Genomic DNA, 22,324 nt, shown 5'->3' on the forward strand with positions numbered 1-22,324 from the left:
CATTTATCAGTTGTTTGCAAATCATTCATTGTACCTAGAGCTGAATGTTTTTAAAAGGAAAAAAAAAACTCTACATACACATGTGAATTACATATTTTGACTTCAATGTACCCAAGCAATTCGCTCAAAGACCAAATACATGTGCATGTTGATAAATATTTCTTTTTCCAAGCAATCCTGGAAAATCTCCTTGAGCTACTCCTTCACAGGAGTAGCTGAAATAAAAAGTATACCTGGGGTATGAAAAAAAATATGATACTCTGTCACCACCTTGCAAAAGCAAAGAAGTGCTGGAACGAACATGCTCTGCATAAGCAGACGACCAAAGTCGATGAAGTGGAATAGTGTGGAACTCACTGGATTGGTTTGTAGACTTTATTTCATATGTGTAGTCTACATTATTTCACGTAATGGTTCATCGCCTTGCGCGGTCTGCCCTTTAACCTGTGTGCTGCACATAGGAAATAATGTCAACAAACCGATCGGTGAGTTCCACATATTCCTCTTCATCAACAATAAGAATACTTACCCGGCTCCTTTTGCCAGTACCAGCAATGTGGCAGTCTCTAAATCCTCAGCTCTGCTAGCTGCAGCCACCATCTCTGGTCTTGTGACGCCTGACACGTCTGGCTGTGGAAAAGACTGGGAGACTGCCACGTCCCTGGAACTGGAAGCAGAGACAAGTAATCAAACCCTGCCACCAGGGGGGTTTCAAAGATTAAACCAGTATTTAAAGGGGTATTCCGGGAATATGAACGTCTGACACAAAAACCCTTGATGATATAAATAAATGAATACAACATTACTCAATGTCATTAGTCACAAAACAGAGCTAAAATAATATGATTTTATGATTTACAAAATTTATGGCCTCTCTAAAGTAGGTGGAGTTATCACTAAGATGGCCGCCACTGGAAACTACAAGTTCCATGATCCTTTAGTTCTCACTAACTCCTCTTTCCACTTATGCTCTGCTAACAGTGATGATGTAACAGGTTTTCTTGCTCTGTTACCATAGTAACGATGTGTAACTGCCATCACCACAACACTGACCATACTGGAGGCACTTCAACCAACCGACAACAGCCAAACGTAGTGGTGATGACATGACCTGCCCAGGCAGGTACAGGACATGTGATGTGGACATGTGACCAGCGGCCATCTTCTTTTCTGCGACGGACCGCGCGGAGGAAATTAACGGACTGAATAAAGGGCCGGTAGCATTTTAATTCTTCATTACAGTCTATGTCACCAGCATTTTCTGCTAAGGGGAGCAAACTTTTAAATAACAACTATTTACACGTTGGCTTATATTTTGAGTGCCCACTTGTATATGAATTATGCCGATTCCTGGAATACCCCTTTAATAATTTTTTATATAGTGGAATCAAATTTTGTAAAATGGCAGTTAAAACACAAGACAAAAAACAGAGAGTTGGTGCCACAAAGAACATATACTTGAAGGCTTCCTTAAATTTAACAGGTGCTTTCATAGGGTTATAGTAAGGTGACAAGAGAGAAGCCCCTTTGAAAAAATATGTATTAATGAGATAACTATATTCTCCTGTTCTAGAAATTACCACTATTAGATGTACCAGCGAATATGTTAAAATGTGCTCCAGATCTAGGAATGCTTTGATGTATAGTATAATTCATAACATAGTATAGGAGGACAAACAAATGAATATGTGCATGCCAGTTCCTGTCAGAAATGAAATACTTAAAATCAATTTCAAGTAAATTGGGCGCATCTTGTTAAAATCAATTTACGGCTTATTCTTGGAGAATATCCTCTTCAAAATCTGTCAATAAGGCCTAGGTATAGAATGACCAGATAATCAGCATCTTTTAAAAACTTTCCTTACTAATTGTTTTTGGGTGGTTCCAAATCTCACTGTATTGGTCATTAACTACATGGATTATTACGCTTTACATGATTTCTTTAGTTAGTCTTTGACTATTCTGTAACCTGTTATTATGAAATTGCATGGAATTATACAGAATGCAGTGACTTATGTGCAACAGAAAAATATAACAATGTGGATTATAAAAAAAAGAAATCGAGATTGTAGATTAATTTGTAATACAAGAAAATTTTCAAAATGTGGTGGACAAAAAGAATTTTACAAATTAACTACTGTAAAATTGATCATGGACATATAATATATGTGTAAAAAAATAAAGACCTTTTTAGGTAATTTAGTGTATGGCTCTCCATATGAAAGACAGATGTAATGGAGCAGGAGAAGCAGTGATTTCTAGGTTTAGATTATTTTAAACAGAATTTAAAAATTTATCCTGACAGCACTAGTAGGATTAGAGGAGAGAATCAGCTTGTCTTGTATCTTGCATTTTTGTCATACCCCTGATAAAGCAAGGCGAAACACGTGACAAATGGTGTCCACCTTTGGTCTGTATATACTTGTACGTGTGTTCCCTGTCCTCTGTTATAACTCTGGGTAATGTGCAATACTTGTTTGTAAGCAAATCCCTTGACTAGTACTGAGGACTAAACCTTCTATACAAGCTTATAGTGATTTATTGGTGGACCTTTTCTGTGTATGTTATCTTTCTAAATGGATTTATTTTAACTAATCTAATAAAGTGTCATTTTATGAATTCTACATTTTGTTTTTGGTTTCCCGGTTTTGTGGTTTTATTTGATTTTCAAAACAACCCATTTGTGCATGGCGTCTGTGCCCCCCTATTACTTGTATCGGTCTCACTAATCTGGTCAATGCAACTTTATTTACTGGTTAGGGACGACCAACAAATTGAGAGATTGGGAAGCCATGTGGAAGGCTCTTGGTTCTTCATCCGGGTTGACCTATTGCATTGACCTATTTACCATTGACTGTGTATAGAAAATATTCCCCATAACCTCAACTGTGTTATCCATGACCTGCTTTATGAGGTAAGCCAATTGAGTAAGGTTTATTGAGGAAGAGAATGTGTTAGTGCTTGTGCTGAATGTCTTCCAGTTTCAGCCAAGTCTGAGGTATTTACAGGGCTTCTGCATTTTGATGGTCTTGTTCTTTACTACAAGGTTTTCTGCTTTAACCGTTTAGTACCCACATAATATAGGGAGATGTAAAAAAGAATATTCTGAAAACAGAATACTGCACCATGTGTCTAGTTTGTTCATGTACTGCACTACTACCAATTTTCTATGAATGTGTTTCTATGTGTGTTTCCTGGTAAGGGGTGACCCAACAAAATCTGCCACTCAGTTCTGACGGGACTGTGCTGGGGTACTTAGGCACATTTCACTCTATTTATAAGGGGAATTCTAACAGCTAGTTAACGTTCATGTATGCTCTTAATTATTCATTACCATGACAAGATGCTAAAGAATTGATATGTTATGGCGCTTACAATTTTTTTACTAAAAACAGCATAGCCACTATTTTATCACTCATACAAATACATTTGAGAAACATGGTCCCAATAATGAATAAAAGGTTTGGATTACAAGTAACATACTTTTAGTTGTACTCAATAGCCAGCAGCATGATGTGAATATGAGATTTCATGCTGTGCAGAACATTGCTATTGGATAAGAATAAAATATTATAACACTGAAGTAAATGACTATACAAGGAATCAAAGACAGTTTACCCAATGCTGGAAAGAACGTAGTAAGGAGGCTAGACTGCTTATGCTCTGTGGTGATGCATGGTCCAGAGGTAATTGTGTTTAGAATCCGGTCATGAATTACAAATTGCTTTAATAGATTTTATATGATAATACTCTTGGAAACCTCTAAGCCCAATGGACAAAATAAAGAAGACAGAGCTACGTGCAGTCTATCCACATAATCTTTTTAATGTAGCAGCTTGGAAATAAAAAACATGCAAAAAAGGCTTTAGACCAAATTTTCTGTGCATAGACTAATGAGTTATAGCATTTTGACTCAACTAGCAATATGTACGATAATTCACTGTGTGTAAGCCTAGTTATAGGATTCATGACATCATAAGAAGGTGTCGTAATTATATACATATATAGAGTATGCTGGTTGATGCCAGCATTGGTTAACTAGATTATTTTGTATACTTTTTAAACAGTTTATTAAGAATAAGACATGTACAAGGTATTTTATTGTGTGTGTAAATATAAGTGGTGGCTTACAAGCTGGAAAACACCTAGGTAATCCAACAAATGTAGGTTCAATCTGCTGGAAAAAAAATCCCTTTACATTGGGCAACCTGAATCTTCCATGTCACTTTTGAATGCTCTCAAATATTTATAAAGACTTTTCTGTGCATGATTAGAAGTTATTTCATAGTAAAAAGAGGTTAGAAAAAGACACCTGTCCATAAAGTTCAACCTTTACATTATATTGTGTTAATACAGAAGAAGGCAAAAAACCTGCAAGGATGATGCCATTTGGCCCAAAGCAGGTAAAAATTCCTTCCCGACCGCTAATATGGTGTTCAGAATAACTCCCTGTATCAACAGAAACTACTAACAAAAGGTTCTATTCTCATACAATGTTATATTATTGCTCTCTAAAATGGCATCCAGACCCCTTCTGAACATGTTCAAATTATCAGCTATTACAAGATCTTGTGACAGAGAGTTCAGTAGTCTCATTGCCTTTGTCTATGGCAATGGCCTAGGTATAAAAAGGATCTTTGGAGAGATCCTTGTACTGACCTTTCAGGCATTTGTACATTGTAATGAGGTCTCCATTCAGTCGTCTTTTATCTTAACTGAATAATACACCGAAAAGGAAAACCTAATCTACCACGAGTAATTCATAACACAAAGTAAAGTATACAAGTAATCTTTATTATGTAAACTGCATATAGAATAAAACCAATACATTGGAGCAACAACAGGTAAAAAGGCAGATAGTACCCTGGTAATAATCAGTGGTTCCCCTATGAGCACACAGTAATTGACCACTCTGAAATGAGTTTACATAACCCCTTCTCAAACCCACATGGGTGGAGGATATAGCATAAAGTGGAAAAGAAGAGAGATAAAGCACACATAGGGGACCTGTAGCAATATAGGTACAAATACCGACCAGTAGTAGTAAGTTCCAACCTCGACACGTGTTTCGCACACCTCGCTTCATCTGGGGGGGTCTATTCATCTCTTGATACATCCCATAACTTTATTTGCTTTAGCAGCAGATGTCTGGCTTTGATCAATAAAATTGAGTTTACTATCCGCAGATAACCCCATGTCTTTTTCTCCTTCAGTTTTATCAAGAATTTCCTCTTTTACCACATAACTATAATTTTCATTTCCTCAACCCAAATGCATAATCTTATATTTATCTACATCTGCCATTTGTCAGCCCAGGCCTTTAGTTTCCACAAATCACTCTGTAATGTTATACTATCCTCCTCTGTACAATTACTTTACAGAGCTTACTATCATCTGCAAAGATAGAGGATTTACAAAGTAGAATTTGTAAGAGGTAATTAATAAAAATATTTTAAAAAGTGGCCCCAATACTGACATCATGAATGACAACCCTTTGTTTTGTTTTCTATTTCTAAGTCATTTGCTTACCCAAATACAAAGATTCACCCCTAGTCCCAGCGTTTTATGCAGCACTGTGTCAAAGGTCTTAGAAAAGTCCAGCTATACAAGATCAACAGCCTCCCCAGGTCCAATCTAGAACTTACTTCCTCATAGAAGCTGATCAGATTAATCTGACAGGACCGATCCCTCACAAACCCATGCTGATGCTGGGTTATAAGGTTATACACAGTGAGATACTCCAAGACAGCATCTCTAATAAACCCCTCAATTATTTTTCCAACAACCAATGTTAGATTCACAGGTCTGTAGTTTCCAGGATCACTTTCTGACCCTTTTTTAAATATTTGCACCACATTTGCTATGAACCAGCCCTGTGGAACAGAACCAGTCCTTCATTAATCAACAAATATTAGAAATAATGGTCTAACACAGTATATAACTCAGTACCAGGGGTGTATGCCATCAGGGCCTGGGGATTTGTCTACTTTAGGAGATTCAATGGAGAATTTACATAATTCCTCATCATGTGATTTCCCATGGGACTTTCTTGGGCAAAGATAGTTGAGAAGGAGACATTCAACAGATTGGCCATTTCCTCATCTCCTACACCATGACCCCCATTTATTCCTCAGGGGGCCCACACTCTGCATTTTTAGTTTTTTACTATTTATATATTTGTAAAATAATTTTGAATTATTATTACTTTCCATGACAATTTTTCTTTCAGTTTCTATTTTTGCTGCCTTTGTTTTTTTACAAGATTTATTTTTCTCCTTATAATTCTGTAATGCCTCATTGCTACTTTTGTGTTTTAGTAACTTAAATGTATTATTCTTCTCATTTATTGCTCACCTTACAGTACAAGTTAACCACATTGGTTTATTCCTGTGTTTCATATGTTCCTGTTACCCCTCTTCACATTGAAGAATAAAAAAAAAAATAAAAAAATTTGCAACTTCCTTCTAGAAATAAGGACCAACTTTATCAACCTGTTTACAACACAATTCTGTCATAGTTTGTCAATGCACAAAAATTAATGCTAATGTACTAGAATTTTGGTGCAGCTTTCTGGCATGGCCCAAGCCAACTAATATGAAATGCAAAGTATGACTAGATAGTCTTTATTTTTTATCACAGATTTATCATCAACTATCGGACACAATGATAAACCTGGTGCAGGAAAAGGCTGTCTATTCTAACTCACTCTTACCTTATAACACTGATAAATGTTTTGTTTTAATTTTTAGCTTTATATTTTTGTTACCCATGAAAATTATATCATCCTCAACATGTTAAGGCCAAAGGACAAATATGCTTGTCCTAATAATCGGGCTGCACTGTGAGAGAGTCACCCCAATCAGCAGCAGGAGACCGAGAGTGATACAGAGCCTTGTCTCTGCTGCTTAATATGCCCATCCTGGAGATTGTTCCATGCAACTAAACCCTTAACAGCCACAATCAAACACAAACAGGTTTCCCTCTGTGACCCCACAACAGTCCCCCAGCCCACTGCCAGAGTACTGCGTGTTGCCATGGTAACTGGAGGTCACAACAATAGTTCTGTTACTGTCATGTACAATAGGCGCCTATTAGGACTCATCCTAGTAGGCAAACTGTCAATGCTTTACTGACATATACAGCACATTGCAGTACAGTGTTAAGGTAATCGCAGTGTAAGTAGCCTAGTGGGTCAGTAAAAAAAAAAGTAAAAATAAAGATTTAAAGTTAAACAAATTATAAATTGAAAAAAACCCCATAAATCACCCTACATAGTGGGATAGAAAATAGAATACATTTATTTAAAAAAAAAAGCACAAAATGGGTATTGTTGCATTCATAGTGACCTTGGCTACGCAGATATTATGTTATTATAACCATAATGAGAATGGCATTAAAAAAAATGCTAATTTGAATGCTTGTTATAAAAAGATTTCATGAAACCAAAAATCAAAAAGTTGTACAGGCAGTCCCCGGGTTACGTATAAGATAGGTTCTGTAGGTTTGTTCTTAAGTTGAATTTGTATGTAAGTCGGAATTGTATATTTTTGCCCAAGTGACAATTGGAGTTAAAATTTTTTTTGATGTAATTGGACCAAGGATTATCAATAAAGCTTCATTACAGACACCTTACAGCTGGACATTGCAGTCTGGGACTATAGTAAAGCCTCCAGAGAGCTTCACCAGAGGTCACAGTGGGCAGAGGGGTCCGTCTGTAACTATGAGTTGTCTGTAAGTCGGGTGTCCTTAAGTAGGGGACCGCCTGTATATACAAAAAAATTGTTCCAAGGGAATTTAAGGAATAACAAAGTTACAACTTTTAGAATATAGCGATACATAATCAAATGAGTTTTTCTCAAAAAGGTGTTTTTTTTCCTAAAGCCGTAAAATATAGGAAAATCTGTACATGCTTGGCATCTCCTTAGTCATACTGCCTACTGAATATTTTTTTTTTGTACTGTGTGTGAACTGCTTAAATGATTTCATTAAAAAGTGCTGAGGGAATAGAGGGGGGAGGTTGAGACATGAGGTCTGTGAAGCTTTAGCACGGAGGAAGGAGGCCATGGATAACAAATATAAGAAGATTACCACAGTCCTGGTCCCTGGTTTATCATGGGTATATATATTTTTTAAGTAAACAATTGGTACCATTTCTCTATGATGTTCATCAGGGTAGAATTGTTACAATTTCATGAGGTGCCATGTGCATACCAAATAAAATCTACTTGTAATAGCTTCTTTGAAGACACTACATCTATGGTTAGTTATGTCAGCGTTTCTTTAAATCTACCATCAAATTCCCTTATGACCATGGGCACTGACTCATATCTAATATTTGGCCTCCTTCCTTCCACAGTGGGTGTATGCTCCTTGCACGCTGTAACAGCCTGTGAAGCTGCAGCACTGAGGGGTTCTGGTGGAATCTATATCACTATAATAGCCTATCATAAACTATTCCATACAATTCAAAATTCATTGGAAATCCATGCATATCAGAAAAAAATATCCGTCACTGCAATTAAATTAAATGGAATATCACTCTACAAGTGATGGTGTAGAATTATCAGGGCTTGTACACCTTGTACTGGCATGAAGGTGGTCTTCCCAAGTGGCGGATTTAGCAGAAGGCCAGAGCCTCCTAATAGATGCAGCGGGAATGGCAGAGGCTAATAAATCCCCTGCAATAAGTACCTTTTTTTTTTTACTTTGTAGAAAATACAGAAATCAGTCACATTAGATAAACATTCTGGATTTAATATACAGTACTGATACATTTTTAAAAATTCCAAGATCAAGTAAAAGAAAAAAACTATGAAATCATTAAATCCTACATTAATTCTTTGTCGAATATTTTACACAATATTTTACAACAAGCAAGTTTAAGCTGTCTTAAAGAAGAACAGAGCCTTCTACCAAAAACCTTTACCAACTATTTTTAATCTGACTGTGTACGTACTGACCATGTTATTTCCTGAATAAAAGCTTACATCTTTTGCTCTAGTTTTAACATTTGCTACTTCTCTTGCACCCCCCCCCCCATGAGTCTCCATGGGGGTTTTCTACTATGGCTTGCACGACAGTTTTCTGGCATACAAATTTCAATTTCTTGCTATGTGCCACACCTCTCCCCCTTTTAATCCCACTGTAATTTGGCCGGCAGACCAGAAGTTCTTGCATCACATTTCTGTATGATGCAAGATCTCCTGTCCTGTGCTATGTGTTAAGTCCATGGAATTGATCAATATATGGGTCCTTTCTAGAGATGAGCGAGCACTAAAATGCTCGGGTGCTCGTTACTCGAACCGAACATTTCCCGATGCTCGAGTGCTCGTTTCGAGTAACGAGCCCCATTGAAATCAATGGGAGACCCGAGCATTTTTCAGTAAAATGACAAACTGACCGAGCACAGTGAAATAACACAGTGCAGAACAGATTGCAGATGTTCGGGAACATCTGCGATCTGTTCCGGAGACACGCGTGCAGAACGGTGTTCTCCACAATAGTATTTGAAGAACAATATGTGTAGAGAACAACTTGCAGATGTTTGTAAACATCTGCAAGTTGTTCTTCACACATATTGTTCTTCAAATACTATTGCGGAGAACACCGTTCTGCACGCGTGTCTCCGGGACATCTGCGATCTGCTCCGGAGACACGCGTGCTATTTCACTGTTTTCTTCAATTAAACGATTAAATTAAATGTTTTAATTGTATTTTTTTATTGTTCTTCACTTCTTTTTTTTTTTATTAAATGCTCGTTATCGAGCAGGGCAAATACTCGTCCGAGCAACGAGCCGGTCCGAGTATGCTAATACTCGACCGAGCATCAAGCTCGGACGAGTATACTCGCTCATCACTAGTCCTTTCCCATGGGCTGCACATATTCAGACAATCTTCCCCTTTTGCAGCAAATTACAGCCTGGGAGAGCTGGGAGGGATGGGCGTCATGGCGGCCTCACTGCAACGTGACCGTGTTACAAATTAAATGGGCGTTTCCTCTGTGATTGCACAATATTTTACACCACCTAATCTGGCATATTTTTGCTTCATCTCCCTTGCAATGTTACCAGGGTACTCTGTAGATTGGTGGGTCATAAACCTGTAATGAGCTTCAAAAGAAAATGATGGCATTGCACCTCTGCTGTTCATTTACTATACAACTACCGTATATTCTTGAGTATAAGCCGACCCAAGTATAAGCCGAGGCCCCTAATTTTACCATAAAAACCTGGTAAAACCTATATTTTTTTTACTCAAGTATAAGCCGAGTTTGGTTTTTCAGCACATTTTTTGTGCTGAAAAACTAGGCTTATACTCGAGTATATTTGGTAATTTATTTTCAAGATATTCAAGTTTACAGAAGATTTATACAGGAATAATTAACATATTCCTAAAATGGCTAAACATTGTGAGATTGCAAATCTCTAGGAACCTACTTTTCTTTTACATTTTATTCTCATAAAATACTGAAAATACTGAAAGTGAATCTGTCACAAGGAATGTGATTTTTAGCTGGTGGCAGGTTCCAATAGCCTATGCGATGCTGGGTGTCTTTGTCAGCATTCTGAATCATTTCAATAGTTTATAGAAGATTAATTCACATTACCTGTCTTGCTGTCAGCAGCATGAGGTGAGTCCAAGAAGGGGGCAACTGCAGCCTGTGTGTGACACATAGTACATACGCTGCCAAAGTGTTTTTGTATTAAAAATTGGTTTTACAGAAAAAAAGATATGTTATATTGTACCTTTCATTAGAATCTGCTGTGTGACTAGGCAGTTGCCAAAAGGGAGGGGCTGGAAAGGTGCAGTCCCCCCCCCCACCCTTGGGAAACATATGACCTTTTCAAATATATGAATAACTCCCCTCACTCGGGATTGGCTGTAGAGGAGCAGGGGTCGTCGTTCAGCTCAGTGATGGGTGTTTTCATATATTTGAAAAGGTCACATGGAGAAGCAATTTCCCAAGGGTGGGGGGAACTGCTCCTTACCAGACCCTCCCTTTTGGCAACTGCCTAGTCACACAGTAGATGGTAATGAACGGTACAATATAAGATATATTTTTTTCTGTAAAACCAATTTTTAATACAAAAACACTTTGGCAGCATATGTACTATGCTCTGTGGGGACTGGGGGAGTGCTAAAAATGGGTCTCCTGGTGACAGGTTCCCTTTAAATGACATAAAATAGTGTAACATACATTGACTACTACTATAGCCACATGTCAGACATACTCTTCTAATGCAGCCACACATCGGACATTGTGCTGTTCCTTCCCTTTATTCCACCTGTGGACATATTTCACCATTTCTAGTTGTATCTGTAATGCAGTATGCACAGCTCCCTACAAACATTTTATATCCACCGGTATAGAACTAGGTTTAGTCATCACGAAGAAACAGAAGCCATAAGATTCAATTTTCATGTCATAGTAAAATAATTATTTTGTATTGCTGATAACCAATTTGCAGTAACCACAATGGGACAATTAAAGTAGTATTATAGTGAGGAAATGCCTAAAGTGACGCATGAAACCACTGACACTGCCCGGAGGTGGATGCATTGTACAGTAGCATCACTTTTATAAAGCCATTAATCACCACAATACATCCGTTTTACAGTAGGACGACATTCGGATGAATAGGAGCTAAAATCTAAGTTTTCTCCCAAGCATCTATGAACTTTTTTTTTTTTTTCAGATGAACATGAACATACACTACTATTATGCATTTGCCTCCTGGCAAAGATGTGCTAAGCTTGAGCTTACATACAGCAGGGAACCGGCCACCTTCTAATACCTCACTAAACTGTCAGCACCTTGAGGTAGGCTATGATATATCCTTTCTAGAATTTTCCAAATTTAGCTATAAAAAAAGATCTTCTCTTAGTCAAGTAAAAATGAGCAGAAAACTTTTGCCAAAGCGAAGTCAGGCTGAGAGACTGCAGGGAGGGTATCAATTTAGACACCTATGTTTTGGGTTCGATAGCAGTTAGATCAAGGGTTCTGGTAATGGATTAAAGAGGAGAATTCTATCTTTTAAATCACACTGGTATGTAGTTCTGTGATCTACAAAACCAGAGATATGGGCAGGTAAATTCCTAGTTCGGAATGCGTGATGCAGATAAAGATCCAATTCCAATGCAATTACCACCTTTGTTTTTTTTTAAAGTAATTTTTATTTAGTTTTCTTTTTTTTTAAACAGATACAATAACATATATGCAATATGTTTGTTAACAATAATTTCCTAAAGTTCTTGATAAATGCCATGTCTAGCTGGTACAAAGCCAAAGATATAGTTGTATCTAAATTATTTCTCCCCCTCCAGCCCCTCAGCTTTGACAGAGTTGACCAGAGAGGACTGAGTGGTGTAATCATTGCAATTGTAAAGCGCTACATAAAGTTTATTATTATTATTAGTTGCCCGTATATTGGGCTTAATAGCACTAAGAACTATGGTTCTGGTATCAGATTACAGAAGAGAATCTAATATTTTGTTGTTCTGAGATACAGGGAATTAAAGACATACTATGGAACTGGATCTTTATCTGCAGCTGGCATTCCAAACTATGGAGAAGCGTTCCCGATCTTCTAAGAGCTTTGGAATATATGGGAATGTTATATGTGACTGGTGTCCCTATCACAGGGTTGGTTATATGGAAATGTGGTAGTACTTCTACTGACGGGAATAAAACAGCTTATAAGGGCTGACTCCAGAACAACAATATGAGTGTGCTATATGTAATAATACAAAGGCCAAAGCCCATTGGAATCTTGTACAAAGTAGATAAAAAGCTAATGTGTCACTTTGACTCGTTGTTTATGTCACTGCCTGTCTACAGTTTGACCAGTCCACGACACATGACAATGTAAATGATGGGAAATATTACTACATGGCTTTATCTAATTTGCTTTGAATGAACCTGTTGCATATGTATTTGACATAGACACACATATACCTGCCAACATTGCTGATATCTAAAGTGGAACACTTAAGGTCAGCATGGAAAAAAAATATTTAATTAAATGGAAATTTCTAAAATTTCTACCAAAACAATACACTTTTTCGTTGGTATAAACCATTACATACTATACTACAAAAGGATCAGTTATTGTTTGTTACAGTAACCCGCCATCTAGGCTCAGTCTGGGAAATCCTGAAATCACAAGGAGTGAGTTTGTTGGACCAAACACGTTTGTGAGCAACAGGCTTCAGTTGTCACAAAAATGAGATACTATGGGGTCATTTATCAATTGTGGTGCATGGTCCATGTTTTGGAGCACAAATGCAGAAATTTACTCTGAGATGTAATATTTTGCCACAAGGGTTTGATGAATTGGCAGACGACTAAGGGTTCTGACTGGTCCCCACATTCATTAAGAGGAAAAAGAACTTCATAGACCATTTTTTAGCTCATCTATTTGTGTGCCAAAAATTGTTGAAAACCGAGAAGCGCAAGAGAAGGTTTACTAAGCTGCACTCAAATTGAGCTAGCAAAAATTTTAAAAAAAGGTGCAAGTCTTGAAAAAGGACCATTATTGTGGGGCTGACACTTCAGAAATATGGCCAACAAGCTGCAGCAAGGAAAAAAACAGAAAGCCAATAAGGAAAATCTCTTAACAAAATATAGACAAGCACAACAAATAACCTCCCCCAGCATTGAATAACTTTTTAGCTCATCAGGGCAAAAACAGTTCCACTCAGTCCAAGTATTATCAACAGGAGGTACCGTTTCCCCTTTATTTTTACATAGGCATTAACATGTACATAAGTAGGAGCCAAATTGGAAGAGGAGGAGAGATGGATTGCAGCTACATCTATGAACATCTTCTCGGATACCCTGACAGGAATTGGAGGGTCTACCGCCTGTGTTCATATTTCATTGCACAGATGCTAAACAGATGTAGTAATTTAGACACACATGGAGTGATGATAAATCTTTTATAGTCAGTATGTTGCATGTACCATGATCCACGTCGAGGTGCTCCCAGTACTGCTAATGTTAATACATGGTATACAACCAATAATGTTATTAAAGCATTTTTATATTCCTTTGTATTTATCTGTTAAGTAGTAAAACTACTTAAGGACACTCGACTTACAGACAACCCATAGTTACAGACAGACCCCTCTGACCTCTAGTGAAGCTTTCTGAATGCTTTACTATAGTCCCAGATTGCAATAATCCGCTGTAAAATGTCTGTAATGAAGCTTTATTGATAATCCTTGGTCCCATTACAGCAAAAAATTTTTAAACTCCAATTGTCACTGGGGCCAAAATTTTTTTTGTCTGGATCTTCAATTATAAAATATACAGTTTTGACTTCCATACAAATTCAACTTAAGAACAAACCTCCGGACCCCATCTTGTACGTAACCCACGGACTGCCTGTATACAGTACCAGAAAATATCCTTCTTCTAATTTGTCAGATATTGCTTAGGTTAATGCACACAATGTGTATGTAAGCATTCAACCACTGGTCCTCAAATCTTCACCAGAGCCAATAATACAGAATATTTAGGTATAGGGTAAAATACAGAAGTGTACACTTTCATGATACTACTGCCTTGACTAGATGAATAAAAGGTAGTAGGCAGATGTGTCACAGACATTTCTACATCTGAAAATAGTTTACATACATTAAACATACATTGAGCTTTATTTTCGGCAGCAAGAATATGGGTTTACTGTACGTGACTGGAAAAGTGGCAGAAGTGTCTGGAATTAATTGTCTACATATGAACTTCAACTATGATGCAAGGCCAAAAAGTTGATATTGATGTAATCTGCCTAAAATTCTGAAACAAGTCTTCATACTGAACTTTCATTAATGTATTAGTATTTAGAATCAATAGACCAACCACACTTTATACATCATTATGGCTATATGGCAGATCTAAAATTTAAAGAGCTAGACTTTCTTTCCAGAAACAGCAGCAGACCTATGCTGCATGCGGTACTGAAACTCAGTTCAAGTTGCAATGTCCTAGGTAAACATCAGTAAAGCCTCCATTTCCTTTGTTTAAGGTTACGGCCAAATCGGAAAGTGTCTGGGTCCTATGACCATAACACAATTCATTGTCATCAGCAATCACTGTTCTTGCTCATGTGACATCTGAGTCCAGCGATTGGTTGTGACAGTTAATGGACCCTCATACTTTATTTTACCACTTCCCCAACCTTCTAGTAGTTTCTGTTTCACTTTTATTAACTTTTGGCAGAAGGTTTGTTGAGCAGCTCCTTGACTCTCATATAGATTTGGTTAAACTGAGTATGTATATGTTGTACACAGCGAGAGGGAAATGAACCAGAACAGTCAGAACAAAGGACTACACATGTTGATATGGAGCATGTTTAACTTTGCATAAAACCAGAAGCAACACACACCAATATGATGGTTTGGATACCCTGAATAAATCAGTGGGTTGGGATAATTTTGTTAAGATCTGAATCAAAAGCTCATTTTCACCACTTTACTTTTTAAACATACAGTATATGTAAAAGATCAACTATTAAATATCTCAACAGTATAATTAGGTGACATGGAAGTACAGAAAAATGTCATTAAAATGGATTTACTTTAGATCATACACATATGATGTGTCCTAACCTTGGCTTATAAATCAATGTACAGAGGAAAATCAATTGCAGCTAAATTAAATGCACGACCCAGTCAATATTCTGCTGTAACATGCAACGTGCACAATAAAGAGTATCCGAACTACACACTTTATTGTTTTATACTGAATCTCCCCTTTAAAAAGAAAAAAGTAATTCTTCCTTTCGAATATTTTGCCATTAAACATGCGTAGAGAGACTGTTGCTCTACTTTTTGTATTTAAAATAAAAAATGTGCAATATTAGTAAAAGCAGTTAAAAAGATACAGATAGTCCAATGACCAGTTGTTCCGATAGTAAAAGTTTTTTGGACTATGAGTGTCACCTACTAGCAGGTGGTCTAGTTCAATGAAACAATATGAGTGTACAAAGCCATACAATGGGAATGGGATAAAAATATATGTGGTATGACGACAGCAGGCTAGTAACGTGATAGGTGAATATGTGTAGTTGTACAGGGTTATGCAAAGTACTATAAGTGTGATTATACCTTTCCAGATGCAGCCAATTTGTATATCAAGGTTCAGCTTCATTCATGCGTCACTTTATAAGGGTAAAACTTTAACTTACCAAAGTGATCTTGAGATTATTTTTTTCGTTACATATTGGGGGGCATTTAGTATTGGCTTTCAGCCAATTGGCATATTTTTTTGCAGCTCTGCAATGTGTGCCATATTTATGATGTGTTGGCGCCAGAATTTTTTATTTCACCTTCATGAATATGGAGTAATTTAACCCCTTTAGCTCTCTCCAAACACAGTAGGGGGTTGTAAAACACAGCTGACACCCACTTTTAACTGCCACTGTCTGGACTGGCAGTTAACCTGTTAAGTGCAGTTGGCAAACTAGACCACAGCACCTAACAGAGCTGCTGTTGGGCCATCTTGGATGCCCATTTGCACCCCCTGGGACATTATAAAAGGGCGCTGATCAGTTGCCATCGAGATTCGTGGGCCTGCCATGAATAGAGATCTTTAACAACCTTCTGATACAGTAGTATTGCAGTATATAGTATGAGGAATCAGACCCTGCAAGGCTAAACAAATACTCTAGAGGGTCTGAGATAACAGTAAAAATAAAAGCAAAAAAAAATAGAGAAAAAAAAAGGAAAAATTTAATCACCCCCCCTTTCTTTAGAACACATATAAAATAAGCAAACAGTAAAACTCAAACATGTTAGGTATCACCACATCCCATAATGCCCATTCTATCCAAATATAAAAAATATATTCTCGGCGTGGCGCTCAGCGAACAGAACCATCTCACACGCTTCCATCTGCTCCATTAGTCCTAGGAGCGACGAAGGGTCCAACGGATCTATGGGGGTCTCAGCACTGAGGCCCCCACTGAACAGCAAGTTAAGCCCTATCCCCTGGGTAGGGCCTAACTTTCCTTCGGGGGAAAACCCCTTTTTAGGGGTTCCCCCATGAAAGAAAGTTCTCACATTTTAATCCCTTAGTCATATTTACACAATAAAGATAATTTGTAACCCCTTAATTTAACATTTTAGTCAGTTTTATTGGTGTTTTTGGTCCTATCACTCCCTAGACTGATCAGTGTAAGAATCTGGAGTGTGGGTGGGCACTAGCTGAGCAGACACTTCATGATTCCTCTGGGCTTTGAGATGATGTGGACTGACAATGTGCTTAGATTATCAGGGCACAAGGTTTATCTACACTTTTATTTAGCTTCTGAACAGTATACTAGTATCTATGCTTGTCCTACCTCATTTACTGTAGTTAGTTGCTCTGTATGTTGATATTGAAAGGAGTCAGCAGCTCCTTTGAATTATAAGATGACACCCCCTCTCTCACTACTGTGAACTGAGTCAGCTGGGTATTCCTGAGCTGAGCCGAGTCAGTCTGCAACACCCCGTTTCACCTCTGTCCATTTGTGAACTTGCCCCCTGCACACCCCTCCTGCTAATCTGCAGCACAGAAAGGGGTATGAATGATACAGAAGCCATAAGGGGGCTTTTACAAAAGGACAGTGGATTGAAGGGGGTGTTGCAGCCTGACACTGACTGACGAAAGATGTGTCTGACAGGTTCCCTTTTATTCAACCAGTATCAAATTTCACCAGATAAAAAAAACCTACTTAAGACTCTCTCCCATGTCTCCTTTCCAGCTAAGCCACATCCCTTGGGGAATAAGGCAAAATAGTTTTTTTAAACACATAATAAATGTGATGTGAATCTCCCCATTGACTGGGATAAAACTAAATTTGCATTACATTTAACTTAAGTAAGGCCAGTTTCACAAACGGGAAATTTGCCTGTTCAAACTCACTGAACTCACTTGCCCTTTATCTTAGAATACTGTTGCAAGTAAATGAATAATATAAAAATTCTAACTTCATATTACGTCTAGTCCAATAATGGAAAATTAAAATCTCCAATACTAATCTAAACATCCTATTAAGTGAAATTTCTTCATGTCAAGGAAATCCTGATATGTTCAACATGTTATCTATAAGTATGTTATAGAGCAGGGGGAGGCAATTCTGATTTATGGATTGTGGGAAAGATTCTGTAAAATGTTATCATTTATTCAACTGATTTTTTCTGTTTCTTTGGTGAGTGGTTCTTATTGGTGACTGGCTGCTATCTCTTTACTCATCCACTGTCTCCCAATCATACACTGGACTCCTTAAATTTCACATAAATTGCAATATACAGTATTAATTATACAGAATCCTTTCCCACAAAACTACATAACAATCTGCTCAGCTCTTCCTGCTCTGTAACATGCTACCTGCACATCAAACTGCATTCTCTTTTATGTTGCCACATGCGGCCAATGAATAGTATTTTAAACAAATCAAACACAGAAATTATAGGAACTGCAACAGTTGTACTTACTGTATAATCTGGTATATTATTGTAAATATATTTTTGAAATGTGTGTAAGTGTGTGGGGGGAGAGGGCAGAATATTAGATAATTTACCAATATACATCTATTAAAAGTTGTGCTCTGCTTTCTTGATATGCAAATTGTCCTTTTCCTCCTCAGCCAGACATTCCAGACCATAAAATGGACGAAGATGGGGGATCATGTGATCTATACCTGTCCATGAACAATTACCCTGCCAGGACCTTACAATAGTATTTATGAATATTAGATCAAGGTCCTGGCAGGGCAATTGCTCATGTACAGATGGAGATCACATGACCTCCCCACCTCCCCAGGCCATTTTATAGTCAGGAATGTCTCGCTGAGAAGGAAAAAGACAGGGGGCTTCAATTTAGATATCAAGAAATCTGAGCAGAACTTTTAATAGATGTATATTGGTAAAATACCTAATATCCTGCCCCCCACACATTACAAAAAACATGAGGTAAAGTGGCCATCCGCTTTACTGTCCATTTAAGTTTTAGAGTTTCAGATTTATACATTGGATGATATCTTAACACATCTGTATGCAGCACCCATCAGATAATCCAGACAACCCATTCTTTTTATGGGTTCACATTTTCCCAAACATCTGAAACTACAGACAAAAAGATGCAGTAAACAAGTTCAAACAGTAAGAACATCGATAATGGGCTGGATCCAGCTGTACTCTCCTCGAGTCAGGAAGCTATCTATTTTTCCCTTTTTTAGACAGGAACTAGCTAAGTATGCTCCAAGGTATTTTTAACTGCTTCTGGATACATGGTGATTATTCCCACAGGGAAAATTGAACCATGTCTCAACACAGAAGGCTTGTAAAAATCTAAATAGAATTACTGCTTTTACCTAAATATTTTACTATATAGATTTCATAGAGCTGTAGAAAACAACACACTCAGCTTTGCTACGTATCCTATATAGTTTTAGATTTTACTATACACTGAGCATAATGCCTTCTCTAAACAAGTAAAACTTACTTATTATTGGTTAAGATAATATAAACCTAAATATTACCATAAATTATAGCAAAACTGTACTCAAAAATGTTCATACCATCATAAATTCATTCAGTTCTAAGTACAGTCTTTTAGATTTTTGATTTGGATTTTAAAGAGCTCACACACCTATAATACCCCTGCTGACAGATGCTGTGTTATGCCTGGCAGAATCAGGGTTAACAACTATTGGCAAGGTATACAGGGTTAGTATGGGAACAATCCAATCCCCCAAGCTGTCTCTGTTACTCTTGCCTGCAACGGATTCACATTAAAAAAAAAAAGAAAAAAAAATGAAAAGGACGCAGTGATATGTGCCTTTGGCATCAACAGAAGAGTTATTTGCAGGCATGTGTTGTATACAATAGGCACACTTGCTGAGCAAACTACTACGAAACAGCTCACTTATTATAAAAATAAACTAAACATTGCCAGCCTATTTATCTTACTGACTAGCCTTATGTTTCATCTGACCTGTAGGACTCGGAAGCTCATGCGATTCCACACGGTTTGTGAAGTAGTTTAATTAGTTACACTGTAAACTAAAAGATAGCATATGCAAGCAAGACCCCACGTAAAGATACCTTGGCACACAAAATGTAGTAGTTTTTGTTTAAATTGGGTAATTTTTGCAGTTTTTTTCAACCTTTTAAACCATCTTATCACAAAGATTTATAGAAATACTATGCTCTGAGCATGTTGTGTTATAAATGTCACAAAACGATGAAGAGAGTTTTCAAAGTAAGTTTGTTGCAGTCTATGTACTTGTAACTTACAAAAACATTCTCCATAAAATTGAGCATCTTATAAAACACTTCTGTCCTAAGATGTTATTTCATATTATACACCATCCCTACTGGACAGACATTGTGACAATTCTTTTTTTGTTTTATTTTGTATTGAATGCTTCTGGCGTAGATCAGCTCGCCAGGTTAACCATGCCCACTTCCCCACTCACTATTGAAAAGCAAATTAACGGTGTAAAAATGTGACAAATTTCGAGACCCTAAAGCACAAAAATTAGTTTTGCACCTTTTGATCCTATAATTCTAGTGCACAGATTTTCACCTTCAAAAAACATTTTTGATTGCACCATAGACTTTAAAGAAACATCTGGCCACAAAACAACTCTACAAAACGCAACAGATCTTCACTCTCTCAGATGGTATTTTGCAGTAAACATTGCTTCCTAAAACCAGAATTACAAGTTGCTATCTGCCAAATGTGTACACTTTACATGTTTATATGATTATACAGTACAGGGACACTATTGGTGTGTAGACTAAAGCTGGCAGACTTTACATTGACTAATACTCCACAAGGTTTAACGTAATGCGCTTTAAGGCGTGAAAACACCCAATATTTATCCTGTAAGAAGTTACTTTTCGATCCACCAGCTTTGCAGGCTAAACGTTGGCAACCAAAGAAGATTACGGAAAGTAGGAACCACTTAATAGCCTGCGCTTCTTAACTCTTCAGGGAATTGTGATGCACAGGACTACTCTTTAATCTGTGCCCTTATCCCAAATAGACTCTGATAACACTGTCTAGTTCACCCCCTCTCAAAAAAAAACTTTCATGTACACATTGAGGGGTTAATAATACACACAAACATTTCCAGTACACCAGAAACATTGAACCTGCACCACACCTTCTTGATGAGACAGTTCTTAAAATGTAAGCAACAGGACTGAGCCCAAAATATTGCTTAAAACTAGGCTAAAATAAAGCATCACTAACATCAAGGCTTAAAAGGTGAAGGAACACCTGCCGCAGAAGCCTTTGTTCATAGGAGTTATATATAACAGGAATATACCTATAGCAAAGATGGATTTGCCTTTTGGTCCTCTAAGCCTACTGTGTTGAATTCAATAGTTATGGTACTTGAACTATAAAGAGTTAAATAACAAATCTAGCACTGCTACATCTGTAAGTGCAAGGAGAACACCAGCCAGAGGAATACAAAAATGTTCTAATATAGGACTTCTGTCTACACATGTTCTTAATTGTAGTCCATAGACCCCCCAAAAGCTTCAGGGTAAGGAGTTTCTGACCCTAACTAGTGCAAGTGATGAAGCCAGGGGCATGCAGAACAAGGGCAGAAATGTAAAGTAGTTTCAGTGTTCCCCATAGAAAAGTTTCTGTAACAAGTAGTGGGTTTTGGAGCATGCAGGTTGATGCTCACCTGTTCTTGGGTAGCTCAGACAGTCACAAGGTGATGAAATCCTGGATGATCCAGTTGTCTTCTAGCCTCTCACAGCCCAGTCCACAAAGTGCTTTGAAACCCAGCTGAGCCATTCACATGTCTGTCCTCTCATTCACTGGTTTCAGGAGTTGTGAGCTGGAGATCTAAAGCTGACTCATAAGGCAGGACTGTTCTTCAAGGTCCTAGTGCCTTTCTGACATAAACCAGGTGTGTTTCACATTCTTCACTTCTATTCCTCTCCGTTCAGTCAGTGCAAGAATCCTCCAAATTCAACCCAGCAAATATCTAAGCAATAGAAATAGAAGTTAAACCGAGAGGTTTTCCGCATAAACATTCAGATGTTGAGCGCATCCTCTTCTCGTCTGCAGAAGAACAGCTGATAATAACCCCCTATAGTGATTGCGGAGTTTAAACTGGGATTACGTCTGAACCTATCAGCTTCATCCCAGCAGTCGTGTTTTCAAATAATCGCCACTCACAATGGCTTAACCCCTCCACTGCTGGAGGGGCTTATCAAGAATAATCTCAGGACAATGAAATCACTATTCCTGCTGATATGTGAGGGGAATTGTCCTTAAGACTGTCAAAAGCAGATTCATGCCATTTCCAATCAT

At 37.6% G+C, this 22,324-nt stretch overlaps 1 protein-coding gene across 1 annotated transcript in view; it reads right to left on the reverse strand.

Annotated features, from left to right (window-relative positions):
- The window catches only part of NGF (nerve growth factor), a 68,626-nt gene extending 46,537 nt beyond the window's left edge, over positions 1-22,089 (reverse strand). The window contains exon 1 of the mRNA XM_072133131.1: positions 21,690-22,089. The gene's annotated coding sequence lies outside the window, so the exon portion shown is untranslated. The remainder of the gene's footprint in view (positions 1-21,689) is intronic.
- Between the last annotated feature and the right edge of the window lie 235 nt (positions 22,090-22,324).

Source organism: Engystomops pustulosus, chromosome 2 (assembly GCF_040894005.1).
Source record: "Engystomops pustulosus chromosome 2, aEngPut4.maternal, whole genome shotgun sequence".
NCBI lineage: Eukaryota > Metazoa > Chordata > Amphibia > Anura > Leptodactylidae > Engystomops > Engystomops pustulosus.